The 23900-nt window shown below is 41.0% G+C and overlaps 2 long non-coding RNA genes across 3 annotated transcripts; both read right to left on the minus strand.

The window, feature by feature from the left end:
• Positions 1 to 15402: 15402 nt before the first annotated feature.
• LOC125722363 (uncharacterized) lies at positions 15403 to 17920 on the minus strand. Its single transcript, XR_007386337.1, has 3 exons — positions 17698 to 17920; positions 16249 to 16487; positions 15403 to 15769 (listed from the first exon to the last, which is right to left on the minus strand). It is a non-coding gene; the product is annotated as an uncharacterized LOC125722363 (long non-coding RNA).
• A 958-nt stretch (positions 17921 to 18878) lies between these two features.
• LOC125722359 (uncharacterized) lies at positions 18879 to 22507 on the minus strand. 2 transcript variants are annotated; one of them, XR_007386330.1, is made up of 5 exons: positions 22310 to 22507; positions 21448 to 21513; positions 20917 to 20958; positions 20478 to 20605; positions 18879 to 20285 (listed from the first exon to the last, which is right to left on the minus strand). It is a non-coding gene; the product is annotated as an uncharacterized LOC125722359 (long non-coding RNA). The 2 variants fall into 2 exon arrangements; XR_007386329.1 differs by having other exon boundaries at positions 20478 to 20958.
• Positions 22508 to 23900: the final 1393 nt, after the last annotated feature.

Genomic DNA, 23900 nt, shown 5'->3' on the forward strand with positions numbered 1-23900 from the left:
TTTCAATAAAGTTCTTTTGTGTTTCAAGCATTCAGGCATGGATTCAGTTTTTTTCTTGTATGATTATGGCCACATTCATACCAAGAACACACTAGACAATCTCATGCAGATTTCATTTTCACCACTCAGTCTGTTCTGCTTAATTGTTTGGTCACTGAGTATATGTGTTCTGACACTATGTTGATGGGAATTGATTCTTTGTGTGTCACCTAAAGAGCTTGTATTACTTGGGTAAATTGCATAAGACTCATGTTATTTTGAAAATTATATTTTCCTATATGTGCCAAAGTCAATTGGGATTACCAAAATCAAAGTTGGCTCTCCACCTCCTGGTTATTGGAAGGTACTACGCCCCTCTACTAAATGCATTTCTTTCACTCACAAAGTGCATTTCCTGCACGCAATGAACTTGTTTCTTTGACAAAATGCATTTTGTGGATGAAATGCCCTTTTTCATTCACGAAAGCAGATACATTCAACCTTCTGAACATGATATGCTAGGTGCTAATATCAGTTCTGTGTACAAAATGAAACATTCCTGTTGATTTCGGGGCACCAAAGACAGTAATGTATTTATGCTTCTGTGGACAAAATGTAACTGTAGTATGTCTTTCTCTGGACAAAATTCAAGGCATTACTTGATTTTGTCATTGAATAATGCATTTTGTCACACAGTATGTATTTTGTGTCCGAAAATGAGCGCTTGACAGGAGCTGGAAGACTACTTTCGTATGTACAGGACAACTAACAACGGAAAATCCTACATGTACCTACGTGTTACTGATAGTTGTCCTTTACTTATGTTGTAGAAATTATTTTGGGCTGGAAAGTAAAGAAAGAATGATGGGTGGGTGGGGGGTTGCAGTTTTAACTCTTATTGGGACTGTAAGATGTAAAGTAATGAATGAATATTCATTCATTCATGCGACTGTAAGATAATGAATATCTAAAAATAGAAAAAATACAGAATTTCATAAACTTTCTCAATGACTTTGTTTTTAATCAATAAGAAATAAAATAACAAGAATAACATATAAATAAATAAATAAATATGACATTCAATAACAATAAAAGTAATCGCAACAACAATCTAACAAATAGAAATTATGTTATAGTAATTAGGAAGTCCACATTTTAAAATATTGTCATTGAGCAATCAGTTGGAAGGACAACATGGAGGGAAGGGAACAGATAGTCTGCTTGGCATGCTGTTCGTGTTTGAGTTTATCAGTGATTAGCTATTAACCTTTCACCGCATAGTAATGGTGCATTCCAATCAGATGTTGGCCTTGATGCGTACTGGCTCGTGATTGGTTGGCTATTTTGAGGTAACTTTGTTTTTACTCAGATGACACCCTTAGCGATCGGTCTTACTCTCTTGATAGACTAACGTGGTGTCTACAATGTCTAATAAAAGCTGCCCCGAACCATAGTAACCAGTTCACTCTACAGGCAAAGTTTATTCATTTACTCCTTCACAGCCAGTTAAAATAAGAACAATTAGATAAACAGGAACATATGCTGAGCATATGAAGTTCTTTGTACGGAGTGCTGAGACACTGTGGGAGGCCATTCGCTAATCATCTCTCTCAGACAAGCTCAGCGCAGTCAGTCTGATATTAGACTCGCTAGTCTCTCATATTACACAATTCTTAAGTTTTCTGAAATACTGGATCTTCTAACCACACTCAAAATACAGTTTAACTGTTCTTTCTTAAACTTTCTTAAAGAACGTAAAATGTAGCTTTACTGCTTACATTTACATTTCCAGCAAACATTTTAATTGATGCAAATGAGAGTAAATGGTGAATCAGTTTATTTGCTATCTAGCCACATTAAATGCATTTGCTGCCCAACCGTTCATCAGTATGTGACCACTGCCATCTGGCTTTAAAGAGTAAGTCTACTGTAATACTATCATTACAGTAGTATTATTAGTATTATCAGCTTATTGTGAAAATGAGATGCGGGAAAAATGTCTCAAATGCAGATCAGTTACGGTGATCGGGAGCTTACTAATGAAAATGAGAAGACCAAAGGGTTTGAACAAGAGATGGTGGTGGGGCTGTGATGGACCCCTCCTGATGTTACATTTATACATGAATATGCACTGCATCTCATTATTATACAGTTTGTTACATTTATACATGAACATGCACTGCATCACATTATTGTGCAGTTTGTTACATTTATACATGAACATGCACTGCATCACATTATTGTGCAGTTTGTTACATTTATACATGAACATGCACTGCATCACATTATAATACAGTTTGTTACATTTATACATGAACATGCACTGCATCACATTATTATACAGTTTGTTACATTTAAACATTTATACATGAACATGCACTGCATCATATACAGTTTGTTACATTTATACATGAACATGCACTACATCACATTATGCAGTTTGTTACATTTCTGCTTAGCCTTTTCTTTATACAGATGTTAATGCTACTTATTGCAGCCTCTTTAAAAGAAATGAAAAAAAAAAAGCTTTAAAAATTGCTATACTGTATATAGGACTGTGCAAAATTCTTAAGCAACAAAAGAAAATTCTTTTTTATTTCATTTATCTGGGCTGTCAGAAAAAAAAAACATGATTTAACATAAGAACTAAGGTTGTGCACCATTCAGAACTGATTCGCGAATGGCCCCTGTCACGATCACGGCGTAGCGGTTGCGAGCAGGACGGCGGTAAGCGGCGATCGTGTGGGCAGGCGTGAAAGGAGCAGGCAGACAGGTCGAGATCGGGGTAAACTCGGGGTTTAATTAGGGAATCGGGAGCAGGGAACATCAAACCACACAAGATCCACAACAAACTACAATGACGGACACGGGGAACAGGTAAGATCAGCACTTAAATAGGACGGGACTAATCAAAGTAATTGGACACAGCAGGAGACGATCAGGGAAGCACACGTGGGTAATCAGGGGGCGTGGCACACACGAGGAGCGTATGAGCCGGGCATGACACTTATTTTCTACAAAGCAAGTTCAATGCAAGCATAACCTGCAGAAGCAAGACAAAGCATGGCGGGGAAAACATATTATTGTACTGTACAATTACTTTAAATTTAGGAATAAAAAAATACGACCAAAAATGTTTTAGTTTGCCAAGTAATCAAAATTCAGAGTAAACTAATACATGGTAACACGCATGCAAAAGATCAACGGCAGAACAGGTGCTCTGAACCCAGTCTGGATTAAAACGGAATTAACCATCTCTCTCAACATAATATTGGGATCATTTATTCTCCTCAGAGGCCTCTATAGAACTGTGCATCCATCTCCTCACTCATGTTTAGACAGACGTATCCTAAGGCACCAGGGCAGACCTGTGTTACTGTGACATCTGGTTCCTTCATTGGCTCTGTATATTTTTCTAGAAATAACTAAATTGCTCTTTTGTGGAAATTTCCAGCCAGAGACTTGGTTCTTATATGACGAGAAAATTTTATTTTTACTTAGACTAAGAAGCTATAGAATATCAGCTCTGCATGCGATCTCTCCTTTACTGTTGAAGCACCTCAGTCACCGGTTGACATTTTCACAATGGATGGTCTTCAGATTTGCATGAGTTGAAGTACATAAGGAGTCTAACCGAAATATATAAAGCTATATTCAAACAGGACAAGGAGGCAGCACAGATGACAAGAGACAGCACCGACCAGGGGGAGCCAGTCATCTCCCCAGCAGACCGAGTACACCTCCGCGTGTTAAATCACAGGGGATTCAGGGTGAAATGGCAAGAGGTGCAGGTCAACACACAGGAATGTTTGGATTGGTGGTATGATATGTGGGGAGGTTGGCAGCAAGCTGTTATGAAAGGGCTTTTCTTAGGAGCTGTGATTATTCTGACTCTGATACTAATCTTCTGCTGTGTAGATCCTTTAGTCGTCACCCTAGTGAGCAGAGCTCTGTCTCAACATGTGACAACAGCTGCCATGTCAAAGGTGGTGGGAGGACCGTCTGAAACGATGAGATCCTGGATCCAACACAGAAAAGGAAAAGACATCGCTGACAATGCCCTGCCTGCAAAATTGCAACATGAAGGAACTGCAGGGATTGACTGCCTAATTTCGAATTAGAATTTCGCAATTAATTGTCAACATACCACAGCACATGGTGCACAACTACAAAATGCATTCTCTGTATTTAACCCATATGTGACATAGCAGGGGGCAGCAAATTCAGCGCCCAGGGAGCAGTACTTGGGGGTCAGTATCTCAGTGAGGCTTTGCTGGTCGGGGATTCGAACCTACAGTGTTTCAACTACAAGTGCACTTCCCTAACCATAAAGCCACCACGGCCTAATCCGACAGCTGGAAAGAGTAGAATCATGAAGAAGTGTATGTTATGGATGTTGGACTGCAGCACTATCAGTTAATATTGGGGAAAGCACCCGGCGTTTCCACGCCAACTCCACACTTTACGAGACACACACTTTATAGTTTTACTTGCAAGGGTACCCACACTCTCTGCAATGCAAACTACAGCAGAATGTGTTACAAAGGGTGGTTCCCCTTGGCTCCTTTATTTATAGTCAGTGGGAGGCGCAAGAGTCACGCAGAATAGGGAGGTGAGAACAAGAAGAGAAAGTTCTGGTTTTGCTAAGGTGGGAATGCTATTATTAATATAATCTAAAGAATGAGGGTAACAAAGTAATGTATATACATATTTACATTCATTGCTGATCATACAGGAGTGATAACAAAATGATTAATAACAGTTTCTTCAGCCTAACAGTTAACCTCCCCATTTATCTATGGGAGTTCATTATACGGCAATCCTCTCCACTACTTTACGACGATCCCACTATAGGTGGGATCTGAATCTGAGTGTTTCTAGTTCATGAACTATGCCAGCCATGGACCCTGACGGTGGGCCGAGCCTGGAATGTTCTCCATGTGTTGTCAAGGGCTTTCCTCTGCTTTCCCCCCCAGTCTAAAAATATGCCAAGGTTAATTTAAACATTTAAACACAATAACTTAAAATTGTTCGCACACACTTCTAAACATTTGAAGAAGCCAAACAGTGACTAGAACATAGAATACGTGCCATAGGTGAATTGGAGTTGAAATTCGACATCAAGGTACAAATGGGTCACACAGAGGATACCTTCTGCATCGCCCAACAAGGGATAGCATCGCTAGTCCCAGCCCTGAGACATGGTGATGAGGCAGAATGAATATTCTTCTGTGACTCTGACTTGGCAGTTGCACAACATTTTACTGTAATATGCCTCTCGTTTGTTTACTTTTTGGCTTTGTCCTTTAGTGTGTAATGACTGTTCAGTAGTGTTTATTTAAGCCATAGGCTTGATGTATGATCTGAAAGCAGTGTTTGTCTTTGGGCAAAGATAATATACTGTAGGTTTGAGAAGATTGTTTGATTTTGCAGGACGAGTGTAAGGTTTTGTGAGTTGTATTTGAGCGTTTGTGCTTAGTGGTTTGATTAAAGGAGAGGAGATATAAGGAAATGTGTTTTAGCAATTCAGAAAAACTTTCTTGGGATAGCCTCTTTATTTATAAATGCATTACCACCCATGGGTCATAAGAAACATTTTGTCACACAACATCACCACACATGCTGGGAAAAAAACTATTATTCACACACAAAACACCATAAGAAATTTCAAGTTGCACTGCCACAACCTCTATGTGTTTTTCTGCAAATGCCACTCTGTGAAACAGATTCGGTCTGCAACTATGTAGAGTGGCACAATGCATGCTAAGCATTTGTAAATTGTCTTGTTGCTTAGCTTCTCGGAGTGGCAGTGCACACAGTACTTCCTGCCCTGTGTGGCCTTCAGCCTGGAGTCCACAACAGAAGTGTCAGTGATGGCCACTGGGACGCACATCTGCTTCTGTGGCTCTGGAAGCACTGCTGCTGTGTCCTGCTGCGCCCGAAAGCGTTTCTGTGTGAGAGGCCTCTGCCTCTTCTGGCGATGACTGTAAGGATGATGAAGCTTTGGGGGCTAAAACAAAGAAAAAGGAAAAATATTTAGGATCTAGGCAACAAAAATATGTACATTTTCTTTATGCAAACGAAGCCCGACAAATGCCCCACGTAACTTTGCCCAAACAAAGCCCGAGTAATGCCCCACGTAACTTTGCCCAAACAAAGCCTGAGTAATGCCCCACGTAACTTTGCCCAAACAAAGCCCGAGTAATGCCCCACGTAACTTTGCCCAAACAAAGCCTGAGTAATGCCCCACGTAACTTTGCCCAAACAAAGCCTGAGTAATGCCCCACGTAACTTTGCCCAAACAAAGCCTGAGTAATGCCCCACGTAACTTTGCCCAAACAAAGCCTGAGTAATGCCCCACGTAACTTTGTCCAAACAAAGCCTGAGTAATGCCCCACGTAACTTTGCCCAAACAAAGCCTGAGTAATGCCCCACGCAACTTTGCCCAAACAAAGCCTGAGTAATGCCCCACGTAACTTTGCCCAAACAAAGCCTGACAAAGGCGATGCGTAACTTTTCCCAATGTACCACAATACAATTGTCACCAAAGCAAATGTTAATTATGAATTGCTGAATCACGGAATTATAAAAATCTATAGAATTAAAGAGCAAAATGTTGTATCCTCTCCGTGCAAAAAAGCGTCCACCTCCATCGAATCAACGGAGTCAGCGATGGATGCCTCACTTCCAAAATCATGTTCTGTGCTTCCTCAAACATGAACGTCTTCCGAGCCATTTTTCTTCACTCAAAAATGTTGTGCGAAAATAATTGGGAAAACTCACCGAGATTATCTGTGCAATGCGAACTGGAGACACTCCCACAGATACTGCGCCGACAGAGAAGCATTTGCGCGTTTCTGTCCCCAGTGCGAAAAACAATGGCGAATCAGCACATCCCATACCATTTCTCAAACCTTAGACACACCTCTATTGGACAAAACAAGTGACACTGTAATTTGATGTTCATACAAAAAGTTTATTATAGTGAAACATAACCATGGGCAAAGGTTCAGTGCGTAAAAATTGATATGCTTGCAGGGAAGCAGAGCGTATATTTTAAAAATACTTGACAACGAAGAATGACAGTGATTGATTCGTATACATAGGAGATCAAGCTTTCAAACGAGGGTAACTTTTCATTCAGTGGTTTTCTTCAAAAACTCTGGAGATGAAAAACACAGCACGTGTTTACAGAATGCTAACTGAAATTTTTCTGCGATGAGTGAGCAAGCTATTTGAGAGCATGACAGTCATTTTTATGGGAAAATGTGTGTTTTGTCTTTTTTGGAATTTAACAAGCGGTTTTTGTTTGATCTTACACGTTTGTTTCTTCTATTGGAGGTCCTTTTACTCTATTAAAAACTTGGATGTATGTGTCCAAACCACTAGAGGGCGAGTTCTGACAAGCCTATAACTGTCCTGAGAAGTTGTTTGAATGCACTTAATGCCTTGACATTTGTTGATGTGCGTGTGCTCTGCTCGAGCAGTAAAGGGGAGATCGCGTGGGCAACCTCATGCTGGGTCCATGCGCTGTGTGTGGGGTGGGTAATGGGGGAGACCTCATGCTGGGTCCATGCGCTGTGTGTGGGGTGAGTAATGGGGGAGACCTCATGCTGGGTCCATGCGCTGTGTGTGGGGTGGGTAATGGGGGAGACCTCATGCTGGGTCCATGTACTGTGTGTGGGGTGGGTAATGGGGGAGACCTCATGCTGGGCCCATGCGCTGTGCATGGGGTGGGTAATGGGGGAGACCTCATGCTGTGATGTACGTGGACATAAGCCTCCTCAGGACACGGAGAACAGACAATCCTAGGGGAGAGAGATACCCTATTGGAGATAGGTGCTAATTGTTACTAACTGGCCAGCCCCATCCTGCAGGACACGATAATATCAGTATGTGTCAATCATGGTCATTATTGCTGGCCAATATTACATGTTTATCAATATTAGATCCCTATCAGTACTTCTCCCTGACCATCATATATGTTGGAAGATAGATGAATGGAGTTTTTCAACACGCAGACAAAAGCATGCCATTAGAAATGGGAACAATATATAAATAATATAAATGGTGTGCTCTGTTGTGAAAGCTATACATTCTATATTCAATGTACAGGGTCTGTTGTGTGTAGTACTCATGTGTCAAAGGTGTACTGCGTCAATGAAAATGGTAGATTGTTTGGATATCTAGGGCTACTTCAAAGCGTGACCTGGGTGAGGTAGAGATCAAACAGGGTCTTAAATGAAGCAGGTATTGTTCTCTCTGTGTGGTTTTTACTCTTTGCAAAGTGAGCCCAACACAGTGCAGTCAGTGGGTCAGTCTTCCTGAGCTGCATCTAACCAGTGGAAACATCTGCAGCACTGCAGAGAAGCACTCAGCAGACAAACAAACCAAAACAGCTTACAGCTGTATGTCACTTTTCAAGACTGGGACTGAAATAGACAAGACAACAGGGTACAGCTGGGTACAATCAGGGAAGCACATGTGGATAATCAGGGGGGCGTGGCACACACGAGGATCGGGCTCCGTAAAATCCCATGATTCAGTCTCAGAAGCACTGGCTCCCCTGCCCTCCTCTGAACATTATTAAAGCTACACCCTGAACACTCTGTGTGACTGACATGAATGAGAAGCATCTTTATTCATAATCTCTGTAGCGGAGGTCAGAATACAGAGTGTCATTATTCCCGTCTTTCTTCTGTCTCCTGGGTTTTGGGTTCTTAAGGTTCAGGGCAGCGTAATTCAGTGTGTCCTCGTCATGGCACTGTGGAGACAAAGATGGCAGAATTGGATGGATCAATTCGGTTTGCTATCACTTACATGTACAAATTGCTCTTAAATGCTGATCCCAGGATGGAAGTCAGTTGGAATTTTTTTGCTGATTTTGATACCATACCTGCTTATGTGACCATTCCACTTTTGATAAATCACTGTTTTTCTGATCTGTTTAAAATATACAATAAATTAACATATTATATAATTTCACACAATATAACAATTCAATGGTAGGATAATATTCCTAATTTTGGGAGGAAATTAACACTTAGTAAAAATTATTTCTGTCAATTTCAGTGTATGTTTGGATATGTGTTGTTTAGTACTGTATGATATGTTATGTATAGTAAAAAAGCTATACAAATATTTCAAGAGATTTGAAGTGTCACAACAAGGAAAGGAACAACCTGTGGACTGGAGTAAGGTGAACGGAGAGGGCAAAACTTTGAGGCAAAACTTTGACAGTTATTGGGAAAACCAAATGCAACCACGAGGGATCCAAACAGGAGAACAGGGAACAAGCAGGGGAAAGACCCAGGGGCAGAGAAAGATGCGGGAAGATGAGCACAGTGACAGGCACAGTGACAGGCACAGTGACAGGCACAGTGACAGGCATATACAATAACTAACGATGGGACAACGAGTAATGGAGTGGCTCATTAGGGCCACACTGGGGAGGGGACAGGAGGGCCAGGCAGACTAATAAATGTTATTTATATGCAACTTACTGCAACATGTGTTGTATATTTCAGTATATTTAGCAAAATACTAAAGATTTAATAAGAAAACACAAAGATCTTACAAAAATCTTTAAATACATAAGGTAAGATTTAATAAGCGATTTTAGAGGGTAACCCAGTGGTTTTCCAATACGAAAATTGTATCTAGTATTAAACAATTCTACTCTGTTATAAGCACATGAGTCTTTGTTAAAAACTACATTTTGTCCTTCTTCTGAGTGCATAAAGCCGGGCAGCGTACCTGCACAGTGTGTACAGGTCAGTTTACATCTTATATAAATGAGAGCAATGTTCAGAATTGTCATGCCCGGCTCGTCCGCTCCTCCTGTGTGCCACGCCCCCGGATTACCCACGTGTTCTTTCCCGATTGTACCCAGCTGTGTCTGCTTCTTTTCAATCAGTCCAGTGTATTTCAGTCCGTGTCTTACCTTAGTCCTTCGTCCGTCATTGATGTTGTCGATGCCCATGTCCTGTCCTGCCTTGCCTTCATTAAATCCCCGTATACCCCGTACTCTGTTTGCCTTGCCTACTTCCTGCCCGCACGATCGCCGCTCTGCCCGCGATCGCTGCCGTCTCCCGTGACAAGAATAATGCTGCAAGATAAAACTATCAGCAAGCCAGAGTGAAGAGGATCCAGCAGCTTCTGAAAGCCTGTAACAGAGAGATGGATTTCAGCATAATGATATAGAGACACATTTCCCATTTGCTTACATTACATTACTTAAAGATCAAATCGATAATAAATTAAAGTAGATAGAAGTTATCCATTTTTAACACATTTTTTTATATTTAACATTTTAACATTTATTAATATATTCAAGATTATTAAATTAACAATTATGTAATTAAATGTAAGTGCATATACACTTAAATTAGGAATTACATTACTTCAAATAGTATAAGAAATAAATTCACGTCCAAATAGCAAAAAAAAAGCAAAACAGAAGCAGATATACTCCCCACACTAGGTGTTACCATCTATATCCAGCTGTGTGCCGTTCCCAAACAACATCTCCCCACGCTGGGTGTTACCATCTATATCCAGCTGTGTGCCGTTCCCAAACAACATCTCCCCACGCTGGGTGTTACCATCTATATCCAGCTGTGTGCCGTTCCCAAACAACATCTCCCCACGCTGGGTGTTACCATCTATATCCAGCTGTGTGCCGTTCCCAAACAACATCTCCCCACGCTGGGTGTTACCATCTATATCCAGCTGTGTGCCGTTCCCAAACAACATCTCCCCACGCTGGGTGTTACCATCTATATCCAGCTGTGTGCCGTTCCCAAACAGCATCTCCCCAATCTGGGTGTTACCATCTATATCCGGCTGTGTGCCGTTCCCAAACAGCATCTCCCCTCACTGGATGTTACCAGCTATATCCAGCTGTGTGCCGTTCCCAAACAGCATCTCCCCACGCTGGGTGTTACCATCTATATCCAGCTGTGTGCCGTTCCCAAACAGCATCTCCCCACGCTGGGTGTTACCATCTATATCCAGCTGTGTGCCGTTCCCAAACAGCATCTCCCCACGCTGGGTGTTACCATCTATATCCAGCTGTGTGCCGTTCCCAAACAGCATCTCCCCACGCTGGGTGTTACCATCTATATCCAGCTGTGTGCCGTTCCCAAACAGCATCTCCCCTCACTGGGTGTTACCATCTATATCCAGCTGTGTGCCGTTCCCAAACAACATCTCCCCACGCTGGGTGTTACCATCTATATCCAGCTGTGTGCCGTTCCCAAACAGCATCTCCCCACACTGGGTGTTACCATCTATATCCAGCTGTGTGCCGTTCCCAAACAGCATCTCCCCACGCTGGGTGTTACCATCTATATCCAGCTGTGTGCCGTTCCCAAACAGCATCTCCCCACACTGGGTGTTACCATCTATATCCAGCTGTGTGCCGTTCCCAAACAGCATCTCCCCACACTGGGTGTTACCATCTATATCCAGCTGTGTGCCGTTCCCAAACAGCATCTCCCCACGCTGGGTGTTACCATCTATATCCAGCTGTGTGCCGTTCCCAAACAGCATCTCCCCACGCTGGGTGTTACCATCTATATCCAGCTGTGTGCCGTTCCCAAACAGCATCTCCCCACACTCGGTGTTACCATCTATATCCAGCTGTGTGCCGTTCCCAAACAGCATCTCCCCACACTGGGTGTTACCATCTATATCCAGCTGTGTGCCGTTCCCAAACAGCATCTCCCCACGCTGGGTGTTACCATCTATATCCAGCTGTGTGCCGTTCCCAAACAGCATCTCCCCACGCTGGGTGTTACCATCTATATCCAGCTGTGTGCCGTTCCCAAACAGCATCTCCCCACGCTGGGTGTTACCATCTATATCCAGCTGTGTGCCGTTCCCAAACAACATCTCCCCACGCTGGGTGTTATCATCTATATCCAGCTGTGTGCCGTTCCCAAACAACATCTCCCCACGCTGGGTGTTATCATCTATATCCAGCTGTGTGCCGTTCCCAAACAGCATCTCCCCACAATAGGTGTTACCATCTATATCCAGCTGTGTGCCGTTCCCAAACAGCATCTCCCCACGCTGGGTGTTACCATCTATATCCAGCTGTGTGCCGTTCCCAAACAGCATCTCCCCACGCTGGGTGTTACCATCTATATCCAGCTGTGTGCCGTTCCCAAACAACATCTCCCCACGCTGGGTGTTACCATCTATATCCAGCTGTGTGCCGTTCCCAAACAGCATCTCCCCACACTGGGTGTTACCATCTATATCCAGCTATGTGCCGTTCCCAAACAGCATCTCCCCTCACTGGGTGTTACCATCTATATCCAGCTGTGTTCCGTTCCCAAACAGCATCTCCCCACGCTGGGTGTTACCATCTATATCCAGCTGTGTGCCGTTCCCAAACAGCATCTCCCCTCACTGGGTGTTACCATCTATATCCAGCTGTGTGCCGTTCCCAAACAGCATCTCCCCTCACTGGGTGTTACCATCTATATCCAGCTTGGTCCCATTGCCAAACAGCATCTCCCCACACATGGCCACGGCGCAGTAGTAAGTCCCAGCATCGGAGAGGCTGAGGTTCCCCTTGGGGAGGCTGTAGACGCAGCTCCGTGTAGGAGATCCAGCCTCAGGGCTCTTCTCACACTCATCACTCCTGTTTCCGTGGCTGTAAATGACTCCAGGAAGGGATTCTCCTGATCCATGTCTGAACCAGTAAACACTGTGTTCTCCTGCACAGCTCCCAGTCTCTATCGTACACTGCAGGCTCACAGAGTCTGTGTCAGACACAGTGTCAGACACAGGCTGCTGTACCACAGTCTTGCTGTTGGAGTCTTTACCTGAAAAGCAAAATGTTCATGATGACAGCGCTTTGAGAGTCACAATGGAAAACACAGATCCTGAAAAATATTTCTTGCCGATTTTAGAAATATTTTGGAATGGATGTCATGTTGTTCTATCCATCCATAAAATAAGTAACTTCTTGGAGAATAGTTGACATTCTTGTCTCTTTTTGTTGTATAACTATTTATTAGTATATATTCAGTAACACTTTACATTAACTGCACCTACATTATACATTTACAATGCATTCATATAACATTCATAATCACCATGTAATTTGTATACCTTAATATCCTAACATACCTTAACAGCTTTAATATACATTGATAACATTATATGATAACAAAGATTATATTATAACTGTAACACTGGCCCAAGAAGTGGAACGGAGATCCAGAATTGCATGCAGCCAGAAGTTTTATTGGCAGCACTAGTACGTAGCAATGAAAGGGGCTAAGCGAGGAGAATGGTCGAGGGGCAGAAGCATGTGTCCGAAGCCGAAAGAGGAACAAACACGGGACATGACAACACAGGGAAAGAGTACCAGGAGAAGCCGGTCTCAGCAGGGCAGGAGGTTCAGGTTCGGGAACGGGTCTGGGAAGAGGAACAGACAAGGTAAGTACACTGGGCGGACGGAACAGGTAGGAAGCAACGGGTAGACGATAGACAATAGATTGCTCGGTATGGCTCAATAGCATGGCTCAATACTTCGCAATGTCCCGATGGAGCTCAGTGCTTAAATCCATTCCGTCATTAAGCGTTCTACGGAGCACCTGGCTGGTCCCGCCCATGTGGGCGTGATCGAGACGGGCTAGTCGGTGGGTTCCGCCTGCATGGGCATGACAATAACAAACATTATATGATAAGAACAAACATTATAATTGTATAATCATATGTTTCATGTTAGTGCATGAAGGTAGATGAATTTAATTAATTTCAATGTAAAGAAATGAAGTGTGTAAAGTGTATTTTATATTTTCATGATTTTCGTGACTATCAATATCCCTCTGGCTTATGTTGACCATTTTGTTTGTCTATTTTTTAAACATTAAATAGGAAGTGTGCATCGCAAAAGGAATTACTTGGTTTCATGCGGTTTCTACTATTTATTTTCTTGTGTGTTGAAAAGTAAGTTTTTCCCTTCTACCATAGCACTACAGCAAAAAGCAAGACATCATGGCAAATGCAATTATGCTTTATTCAAATAAACATGATTACATTTATTATTATATTACATTTGATTAGCATAATATCTTCAAAGGTTTCATGATTTAATCTGCAATCTTCTGGCCTGAAATCTTTTCCTGCTACACTGAAGACTCTCTCAGCGTGTGCAGAGAAAGCTGCAGCCAAAGGGTTGGCATCCTCTGATAAACATGGTTGGCTCAGTTATCGGTGACATTATGTGAAGCTTTCATGGCAGGAATAGGGACTAGTTTGACTTTTGATGCAGGAAAAGTGTTTGGGACGTTTCCTAGGTTAGAAACTGCAGTCACTGCAGCCAACACTGACTTCTAAGGAGAGACACTCAGCTCTTCCTATGAGCAGATCCACCATGGTGCACAAAATGACAGTATAATTATTGTTTTAGGTGACACTTCAAATGTTGCATTATTTCATTCTGAATAAAATTATAATAGTGATACACAACGATGTTAATGTGCTTATGTGTAATTCATATTTAAATATTTGGCTGTATAGCTAAAAGCTATATTGTAGCTATATGTACTGTATGTATATGAATTTATTTGAATTCAAATACGTATTCATTCTGCTTCCTTAAATTCAAAAATGAATTGTAATTCTGCATCCTGTTTTCAACAGCGATTCAACTTTATTTCAGATGAACAAAATTAATTGAAATTTAAGGTCCATTCTCAAACCAGTTCTGAATGGTGCATATCCGACTCTTATATTATAGCATGTCTTTCTGAGACAATATACACTGACTGTTGAGTTAAAAAATTTTAAGAATATATTTTCTTTGTCGCCTAAGACTTTTACGCAGTAATATATATATCAACTCAAAACTGAAATGTAAACATTTTCCTTTAATTTATTTGAAAGAGGCTGCAATGTGTAACATTTTTCCAAATCTGAAGATTCCATATGGCTGAAGATTTCTGACAGCAAGCAAAATGTAACAAACTGTGAAATAATGTGATGCAGCACATGTTCATGTATAAATGTAACAAACTGTATAATGATGTGATGCAGTGCATGTTCATGTATAAATATAACATCAGGAGGGGTCCAACACATAACTGTATACACATAACTAAATCCACTTCACACAAGTAAGATGATACGTAATGCCTCCTATTAATTTGTATTCTTGTATACTTATTTTTACATATTTCAGCTATTTATGCGTGTAATAATAATAAAAAGTTTATAATTCTAATTGGAAAGCTTTTATAAATGTTTTTTGTTTAATGCTGTATATAGAAAAACATTCAAGGACCAATACTCGCAATCTACATCAACTATGTTGGTTAATTTTATATTGACACAGAGCTCAACTGTCAAAAATGTTTGTCAAAGGACAATATTATTGACACTTTAATAAAGCAAATATGAAAATAGTTGGAATCTCATTTATCTGTGATTATGACAAAGGTTCCATTTCCAAATGCGATTTCATTATAGAACAGAGCAGCGCAATAATACACTGCAGAATCTGACGGCTCCACGTTAGAAATAGTGAGGTTAAAACTCCCCTCTGCATTCAGTAAGGAGTAACGTTTTATGTTTTTATATTCCTTGTAAAATTCACCAGGTACGTAGAGAAGTGCTTTCGCCATGAGCTGGGGCTTCTGACCAGCAGCTTGCTAAAACCAAACTGCAAAAGAAATATCTTCTGGACGGAAGCATGTCAGGGTCACACTGTCTCCATGCTGGACCCTCATCAGGTATCTGGGCTGAACAACATCCACAGCCAGTGAAGTGTCTGGAAAAAGAGAGAAACACAAATGAATAAACAAACAAACAAACAAACAAGCAAATAAATAAATATCATAATAATAATCAGAATACCCATTACATATGATGAAGATTAAATGGCCAAATACTTATTACACTAATCACATCGTACAGGATATATAAAAATCCCCACAAAATATGATTTAATAGTATAGAACCCTACTAATGAAAATGAGAAGACCAAAGAGTCTGAACATCTTTGCGGTTCCACTGTTTAGAATAAACTGCTCTGCTGCTAAGTGAGAGATCATGGTCATGGTCGGGATGAAAGGGCAGGAAACAGAGAGGAAACAGAGAGACACACATCAGGCTGATCTGATTGGCTGTTCACATGGGAACTTACGTAATAGTGAAAAAGCATCCTAATGTGCACTTATGTATTTGTACATAAGAAAAAACAGAAAGAATAAAACATAAGAAAAAAAGGAATCTTTTCTAATGTCTTACCTGCCTCTGCAGGCATCTGCTGTAATGTCCTCACATGCTGCATCCATGTCAGCCAGCAGGGTCATCTGAGCATGTGGCTGGCGATCGTAAGCCTTCTAACTCCATGCTGAGCAGAGCCCCTCGATCGGGTTAAGGAATGGGGAGTAGGGGTCCATGATGTTCTTTCATTGTCAGAAATTGCACCACTGTACTGTGCCCAGTCAATACATGCTTGGCAAATTAAGGTTCATGAGATGCACCTATGTAATATTACAAAAAAAATCTTGAGGAAATGCAGAGTTCTGGAGGAGATTCTCATACTGTAGATGATGGCATGTGTTTATGCGCCATACTGAAGAAACTGTACAAATTGCTAGACATAAAACACAGGACTGGCAACTTTCAGCAGAAAATAGATGGTACATTTTAACACCTTGATAAAAAACTTAAAATCCATAGTATGTGGGACAACCTTACAGAACCTTTAGTAGTCATTGTTCAGAACATTAACACGGATTAAAAACAATTACTATGAAAGTGCATTATTCAGTTAAGTTGTCCTTTTGTGAAGAGAAAAACTGTCTTTGAAAAAGAGAAACAATAGAACTAAGCTGCTGCGTTGGCGCCCCCTCGTGGTGAATTGAGGATAGTTCTGTCTGAACCAGCTCAGCAGGAGATTTGGTGTCAGCTGTCGTGACAAACTTCCTGCTTAGTGAAGGAATCTAGCGGTTTGAAGGGCAGACATAAATAAATAGACGGTATGTACTTTTGATATATTGAGAGTCAGCCGAGACACATTTGGGGATGGCAAGAGATTCAATATTTATTAACTTATCAGCTCCGGGAACAACGCATAAACACTCAACTTCCCTCTCTTGCCTTCTTCTACTTCCCTCCAACTATATGCTACTACTGCCATCTAATGGTTGAATCCAAGCTACTACAGTACTGCACAACATGCAACCCCGGAGGATGGTAGAGACACAGAAGGCAACGTACTGTACGGGGTTTATTGTTGGGAACACGCAAACAGAACTGGAATCAGCAAGTACAATCGAGTCCAAAAGCCAGTTCTACAGGTGGCATGCGAGACGAAGGACAAGTACAAGGAAGAGGTCCGGGAGGATCAGGATGGGATGGGATGGAATGGCAGCAAAGCAGGCGGATGGACCGGATCGGGGTAGACAGGAGGAAGACCGCCCTGTACTTCTTATGAAAACCCTCAACAGTACCTTGCATATAATGCAGCGCCAAGCAGAACTAAACAGGGAGTTGACGTAACTCAGGTGTGGCTGCTGCCGCTGCATTCTCCCGAGGGGGGCGTGACAATACAATGAATAATGAACATCTTTAAATCGGTAAAATACGATTTACGGATATATCATTATTCGTACGCCATAATTATTTAGAAATTTGACCGACATTATCTGACCAATAATTGTACATTTTGCTCGATTAACCCTCTCTTACCTGATAATTTCAAGTGCGCTCTCATCTCCACTGCTGTCAGTGTATAATTCTCCTCAAGTCCCTCGGCCACATCACGCGAGCTGGAGGCATGTTTGGCGAGTCAGATTATCATGAGAAGGAAGAGATACATTGTGTTGTTCATATGTCATTGAAGAGACCTTGTTTCATGAACAATGAACTTTTATTTAACCACCAACATCTTCCATGCAAACCCACAACCTGCTCTGTGCCGTCGGTCTCCCCACCCCTTGTCTTTACCTCCTCCCAACCCTCCAGGTCTCTCTGCTGGTCACCAAAAGTACTGCACTACATATCAACACATCCCCCTTTCTTTAAAGCAGAGAACAAACATGCCTTAACATACCAAAATATTATATTGGCATTGTCAACGTCAGTATTCCCATTTTCATCATATCATTACTGTTTTTTTTTTTACATTTCACAATGCTTTCAAATAACACAAAACTCTTTAAAAAAAATAAACGCCCTAATTTTCACACCCTGCCAGCTAACAGCTCGTTCTAAGGCAATAACCGACACCATTGCCACCTTTATTTGTAAAAATATCCAGCCTTACGGTGTAATAGATAACTGCTCCACATCTTGGAGCTGAGGTATCACATACCACATAGGAAGTTTTTCACCAGAAAATGAATCCCTGTTCTGTATGACAAAGTGAGACCGATAGCTGAGTGCCTAAAGAGCCGCAGTAACATATGATGTGATAGTCACTGCACACTACATAAAAGTCTTTATTCCTGAGCATGTGTTACTGCATTACCGAAACTGAATGTTTGGTGTACATAACGGAGATGGGTTTTTTTTCTTCAATGAAGTTGATTGTAATGAAAGTTTTTATCCGTGTTTTGTTGCAATGTCTTAGCAAGTTCACCTCTTTTTCCGTCCATGGAATTTTCAATGTGGTGATGTAATCCATCTAGCAAGTTCAAATTGCCCAGCTGTCTTGGCCGCTTTTGGGACAGGTGTGCACCATAAAGTTGTTGTTGAAAGTGATTACAGTTGATTTTTTTCTGCGGAGAGATGATGCTTGAACAGGGTCAGTCAGAAATGCCCTTTATTGACATGTTCTTTAGGGTGCTTGTGGCAAGTGCTACAAGATGACCGACCTTGAAAGTGGTGACACCTTTGCTGTGATGGTCAAACCTCTACATTCCTGGGGACTGGAGGAGGTATGTGGTATGGATTGTGCTTAATGTCATCCCTCTTTGCAGTTTATCTGCATTTCCCTGTTACAATACTTGATGAGATGGTGTTTGATATTTCACTCAGGTGTGTCAAGAAGTGGAGATTTTGAAAAAAAACCACGGCACAAGAACGTTGTGGGCTTCTCCCATTCTTTTGAAGACGATCTGTTCATGTATATTTTCATGGAGTTGTGCAGTAGGCAGGTGAGTCCCTGACTTTTGTAGACATCTTACTAAGGCAAAGACTTTGTGATGGATCAGGCTGCCCCTGTTTCTCCCTGCCCAGACACTTGGTGACATCCTGAAAGCTCGCGGGACTCTGATTGACCCCGAAGTCCGCTATTACATTCAACAGCTGATATCGGGGATAAAACACATCTACCGGCAATGTTATGTCCATAGGGACATCTAGTTCGGTATGTGTACATGCACTCACGCTTTACTCAATTCTCTGTTTAATAATGCTGGCATTTCACATGGCATTGCGAGTGTAGCTCGTCTGGATTTCTGTGTAGTGTTAATTTATCAATTTGGTAAAGTCTGCAGTTTGGCAAAGTATTTGAGTCTATCCTTAATGCAAATTCGTTTGTCTTTCAGAAAATTTATTTGTGAATGACAAAATGGAACTGAAAATTGGAGATTTTGGACTGGCGGTCAAGCTGGAGCCGAGGGAGAAGTAGGTGTTTTTTGCAGAATTCCTGGCTAAGCTTTCAAATTTGTTTATACAGCAAACTAAAGCACATGTGCGCTTAACGTTTTCCATTTGTGTGTGTTGTAGAAAAGTGTGTGGTACTCCAGTCTACATGGCTCCAGAAGTGTGGAAACGGGAGGGCCATGGAACAGAAGCAGAAGTCTGGGCACTGGGCTGTGTCATGTACGTATACCCTATCAACCCTCCTCCCGGCCAAAGATCAGCATGGCTAATAAAATCTGTCTAACATTTTAAGAAGACATGCGTCTAACATACATAAATATGTTTTTTTTTCTACTTGAAATAGAAAAGAAAAATGAATACTGGCACACAGTTGAGAGGAATTGCTCTTTTGGAAGCACAGCATTTTTATGTCAAATGTGAAAGACCTCAAACACCTTTGCTGCCTTTCTTACTACAGGTACCAGCTTCTGGTTGGGGAAATCCCATTCGATCACGACGATCGCTGTGAAATGATAAAGAACATCAAAGAAGCTAAATTTATTCTACCCCAGAACCTCGGTATTGAAGCTGGGAAACTGATGGGCAAAATATTTCAAATCGACCCACAGGATCGCCCGTCATCGCAGAATATCCGTGGCCACAAGTTCTTCACAAAGGTTGGTCCACTTGCAAACTGGTGGGATGTGGATGATTAGCTGGTCTGCTGAGGTCACTGGTATTTACCCTTCCTATAAAATTACAGTAACAAAAGATGGATGGATGGATGGATGGATGTATGGGATTGGTTTGCTTAACTGATGCATGTTAAACCAACACTCTAGGGCTTCACTCCAAAGACACTGCCAGCTAGTAGCTGTGATAAAGCACCGCAGCTTAAAGCAGTAAATCGATTTGTGAAGATTTTCAACTGGTTCATGTACCTGCTACAAAAGAAGCGATCCAGAGGTAAATTCCATCAGCATAAATCACACTAGTAGATCATCTCTCAGTTCCTCAGGCTCAGACGCTTGACCTGGCAAATCCATGCTTTCTCGCAGTTGAGCCTTTACTGGAGGATGCAAAGCAGAGCAGTCTTGAGATCCCCCAGCCTGTGGAGTCACGCCAAATTGACCTGGTCGAGTTGGTCAAAGTGGTTGAGGTAAAGATGTGCTATTCACAATAGTGAATCCTTGTCCTGTCCCATCTCTGTTACCATTCTGTAGCTTAAGCTTGTCTTGGTGTTTTGCATGGATAAAGCTGGGGTATACTGAATTAGTGTCGTCCTCCTTGGACCTTGTGAATGCCATGGTAACTGAAAACTCAATTTTTCTACACAGAGAGCTGTAGAGGAAGTACTGAGTAAGTGCAGTGACGCCCTACCATTGAGTGCCTCCCCCAACTTCCTGTTCACGCCAGTTCCAGCTTTATGGATAGGGATGAAAAATGGAAAGACATACACAGAAAATAAAATGCACAACCAAACATAAAATACACATTAACTGAATCTGTGAGCTTAAGTTTTATACCCTTAGTTTCTCTGATTAAAACTAGACTTAAATTCCTCTTTAACCAATTTACCCTATTTTAGGTTTAGTTACTGTATGTTTAGACTTTCATAGCTAAATTTAGAATCAATAACCAATTACGTCAAGATTAAATTGTAATTGGCCGTAGATTACACTTAGGGATGTTTTTAGATTTAGGTTCACCAGTTCCAATATGTTTTTTGATTACCCTTCTTAGTCCAACTCCACTCAGGTGAAGAAAGGGTAAGTATATAACAACTTAAATGAAATACAAATTAGTTACGTAAACTGCATAAAACAATTTAACAGTCCTACCACAAATCCGGTAGTTAAATGAATATGAGTTGTCAACACAAGAATCGGTTTAGTTCCTTGGGTGACTCACCATCAACATCCAACGATATTCGAATGCAGCTCCAGGAAGTTTAGGTTCCCGCTAAAAGGACCTGACCTGCGTAAGCAAACAGGTATTATAATACACTACAATATTTACTATATCAGTCACTCTGTCTAATCATTACAGTTATAATTAATCAAATATATGACACTATATCAAAGAAAATACTTTTACACATAATGTCCTTTTTTTTGGAGGGGGTGGATCAGGGGGGGAGTGATTTTTTTTTTTATTTGATTGATTGTTTGAACTTTCAAATATGTAAGAAAATACATATTTGAAAATACATACCGAAGAGAGCAGACCTACTTAGTACGCCTCCTCAGTTCTTCCAGTTTGTTGCGTTTCAAATATATTAAATGTAAGAAAGTACAAGAATATAAATTCCTTGATCCATGTGCATCTCATAAATGCCTTCCTAACCATGGATTTGGATACTTTATGCTGATGTTTCATTCGTGAATATAAAAATGATACTATTTGAAACCAATATTCTGTTTGTCATTTCCATTCTAAATGAACAACCAAGATTTTAAAATATATATCTAGAAAGAACGTGTATTAAAACATGTTGAAACACGAGGAATTTACAAAATGCAAATCTACAAACAAGTACGAGAACCAATTTTTTTTTTAAGTGGGCTAATCAACAAATAACCTTTCTTTAACAGGTACTCCGGAGAGATAAGTATTAGTTACCTTTCTTTTACAGCATAAAGAATTGTACATTCACTTCAATACCGAAATGTATTGAATTATATAATACACTCAAAATACACATATTTCTAAACCAAATTACTAAATTGTGCCTCTTTACTGCACACACGTTTAGCGAATAAGGAAAATGTACCTCTGGTCAAAATGTGCTCACGCGGCTGCTCCGTGCCTCACGGGTGACTAGTAGCAGGAAAAAACGTTCAGCCATCACAACCAATGTTGTCTCGCTCTCTGAATATTTCTTTAATATTTCGGTGTATCTCCAAAAGAAAAAACTTTTTGCTCTTTGTAATACACCGTCTAAGAAAACTACGTGACTAAATTTTTTCAGGCAACCTGGAAAAACCGGAATATTCCTGTTCTTCACTTATGAGAGGGCGTGGCTTCACTCAAGCCAATTGAGTTTAACCTCTTAAATCCCAGATGGTTTTAACTACACTATTTTTCTGCATAAAACGCATGTTACATATTCAACTGTGTCTTTCTCATCTCTTTAGTGTTATGTCTGTCTTTATTTGAAAAATGTGCATCGTTAATGTGTTTGGCACTCTCCTAAACGTCAATAACCAGAGACAGACAAATGGGAGGAAGTAAAAGACAAACAAAAAAAGTATCAAAATGACAGTGTTGCATTTTTTTAACACAGAAAGAGTCATTTCAGCTTTACTGCCACCTATGAGTTAATGGCTGCCAATGTTTGTGTTAAAAGTCTCTGCAAATAAGTTTAACACGGTATCTTACTGAAAACGCGCCGCCTTCTTGCCTGCTGTCATTCCGCTAAGATATAGGCGACTCTGGTAAGTAACAGGTAAAGTTGTCGTTTAAAGTAATGCAAATGTGCATTGCCGGTTAGTAATTGTTTTACTATATCACGTTACGTCATTTATAGTTGTAGTACAGTGCATTCTGAATCCATCCTAACTAGCCATCTAGCTCATGTGAACATGAAGCAGTACCGCCTTCCAGCTTGGTTTTGCAGAGGGGTTGGTTGCAAATGCAAACAATCCCTTAATGTCCGTGTGTTGTGTTCAGATGTGAAAATAAAAGATAACTGTCAAATTCACTGTTTATGTCCTATTATACAAGATAGCACTGTAAAATAATTTGCTATGCATATGGATGCCCTGCATTGGTGCTGGGATCCAGCGGGCCCCAACGGAAATCTCGCGGGAGCGGGCGGCTAAAAATAGACAGCGGATCCCAAGATTATTGGCAGGATGGAGAATGTAACTGATGTCATTTATTTTGTGTTATATATTCGTGTTTGTTCTGAGCCATTGTATTAAGTTGTGATGTTCAGCTAGTTTGAATGTATTTCTTTGAAATTGGGTTCAGGGTTATCTTTTGTTTTTAAGCTGATCTTGTTTGTTTATAATGATATTTAAACATTTGTTGTATCAATTTGGTTATTGTTGTTTTTAATAACTGCAGATATTTGCACATTTGATTAGTTTTTGGGCTCAGTTTACATTTTTTCGTGATTTTTTGTTGAATTTGTTTTATTTATTCAGTTCTTGTTCTGCTGGAATAAAAATTGAATGCATATAAACTTATTTAATCATACAGTATATCTGTTAATGGATCTGCGGGTGCGGGCGGGATTGGACAGAAATATTGCGGGGGCGGGTGGGAGTGACAGAGACAGCCCGTGAGAGCGGGTTAAAAAAAAACAGTCCTGCGCAGGGCTCTAACACTAGTGTTTGTTTTTAGTTCTTGATGCCCCC

Source organism: Brienomyrus brachyistius, unplaced genomic scaffold, assembly GCF_023856365.1.
Source record: "Brienomyrus brachyistius isolate T26 unplaced genomic scaffold, BBRACH_0.4 scaffold38, whole genome shotgun sequence".
Classification (NCBI taxonomy): domain Eukaryota; kingdom Metazoa; phylum Chordata; class Actinopteri; order Osteoglossiformes; family Mormyridae; genus Brienomyrus; species Brienomyrus brachyistius.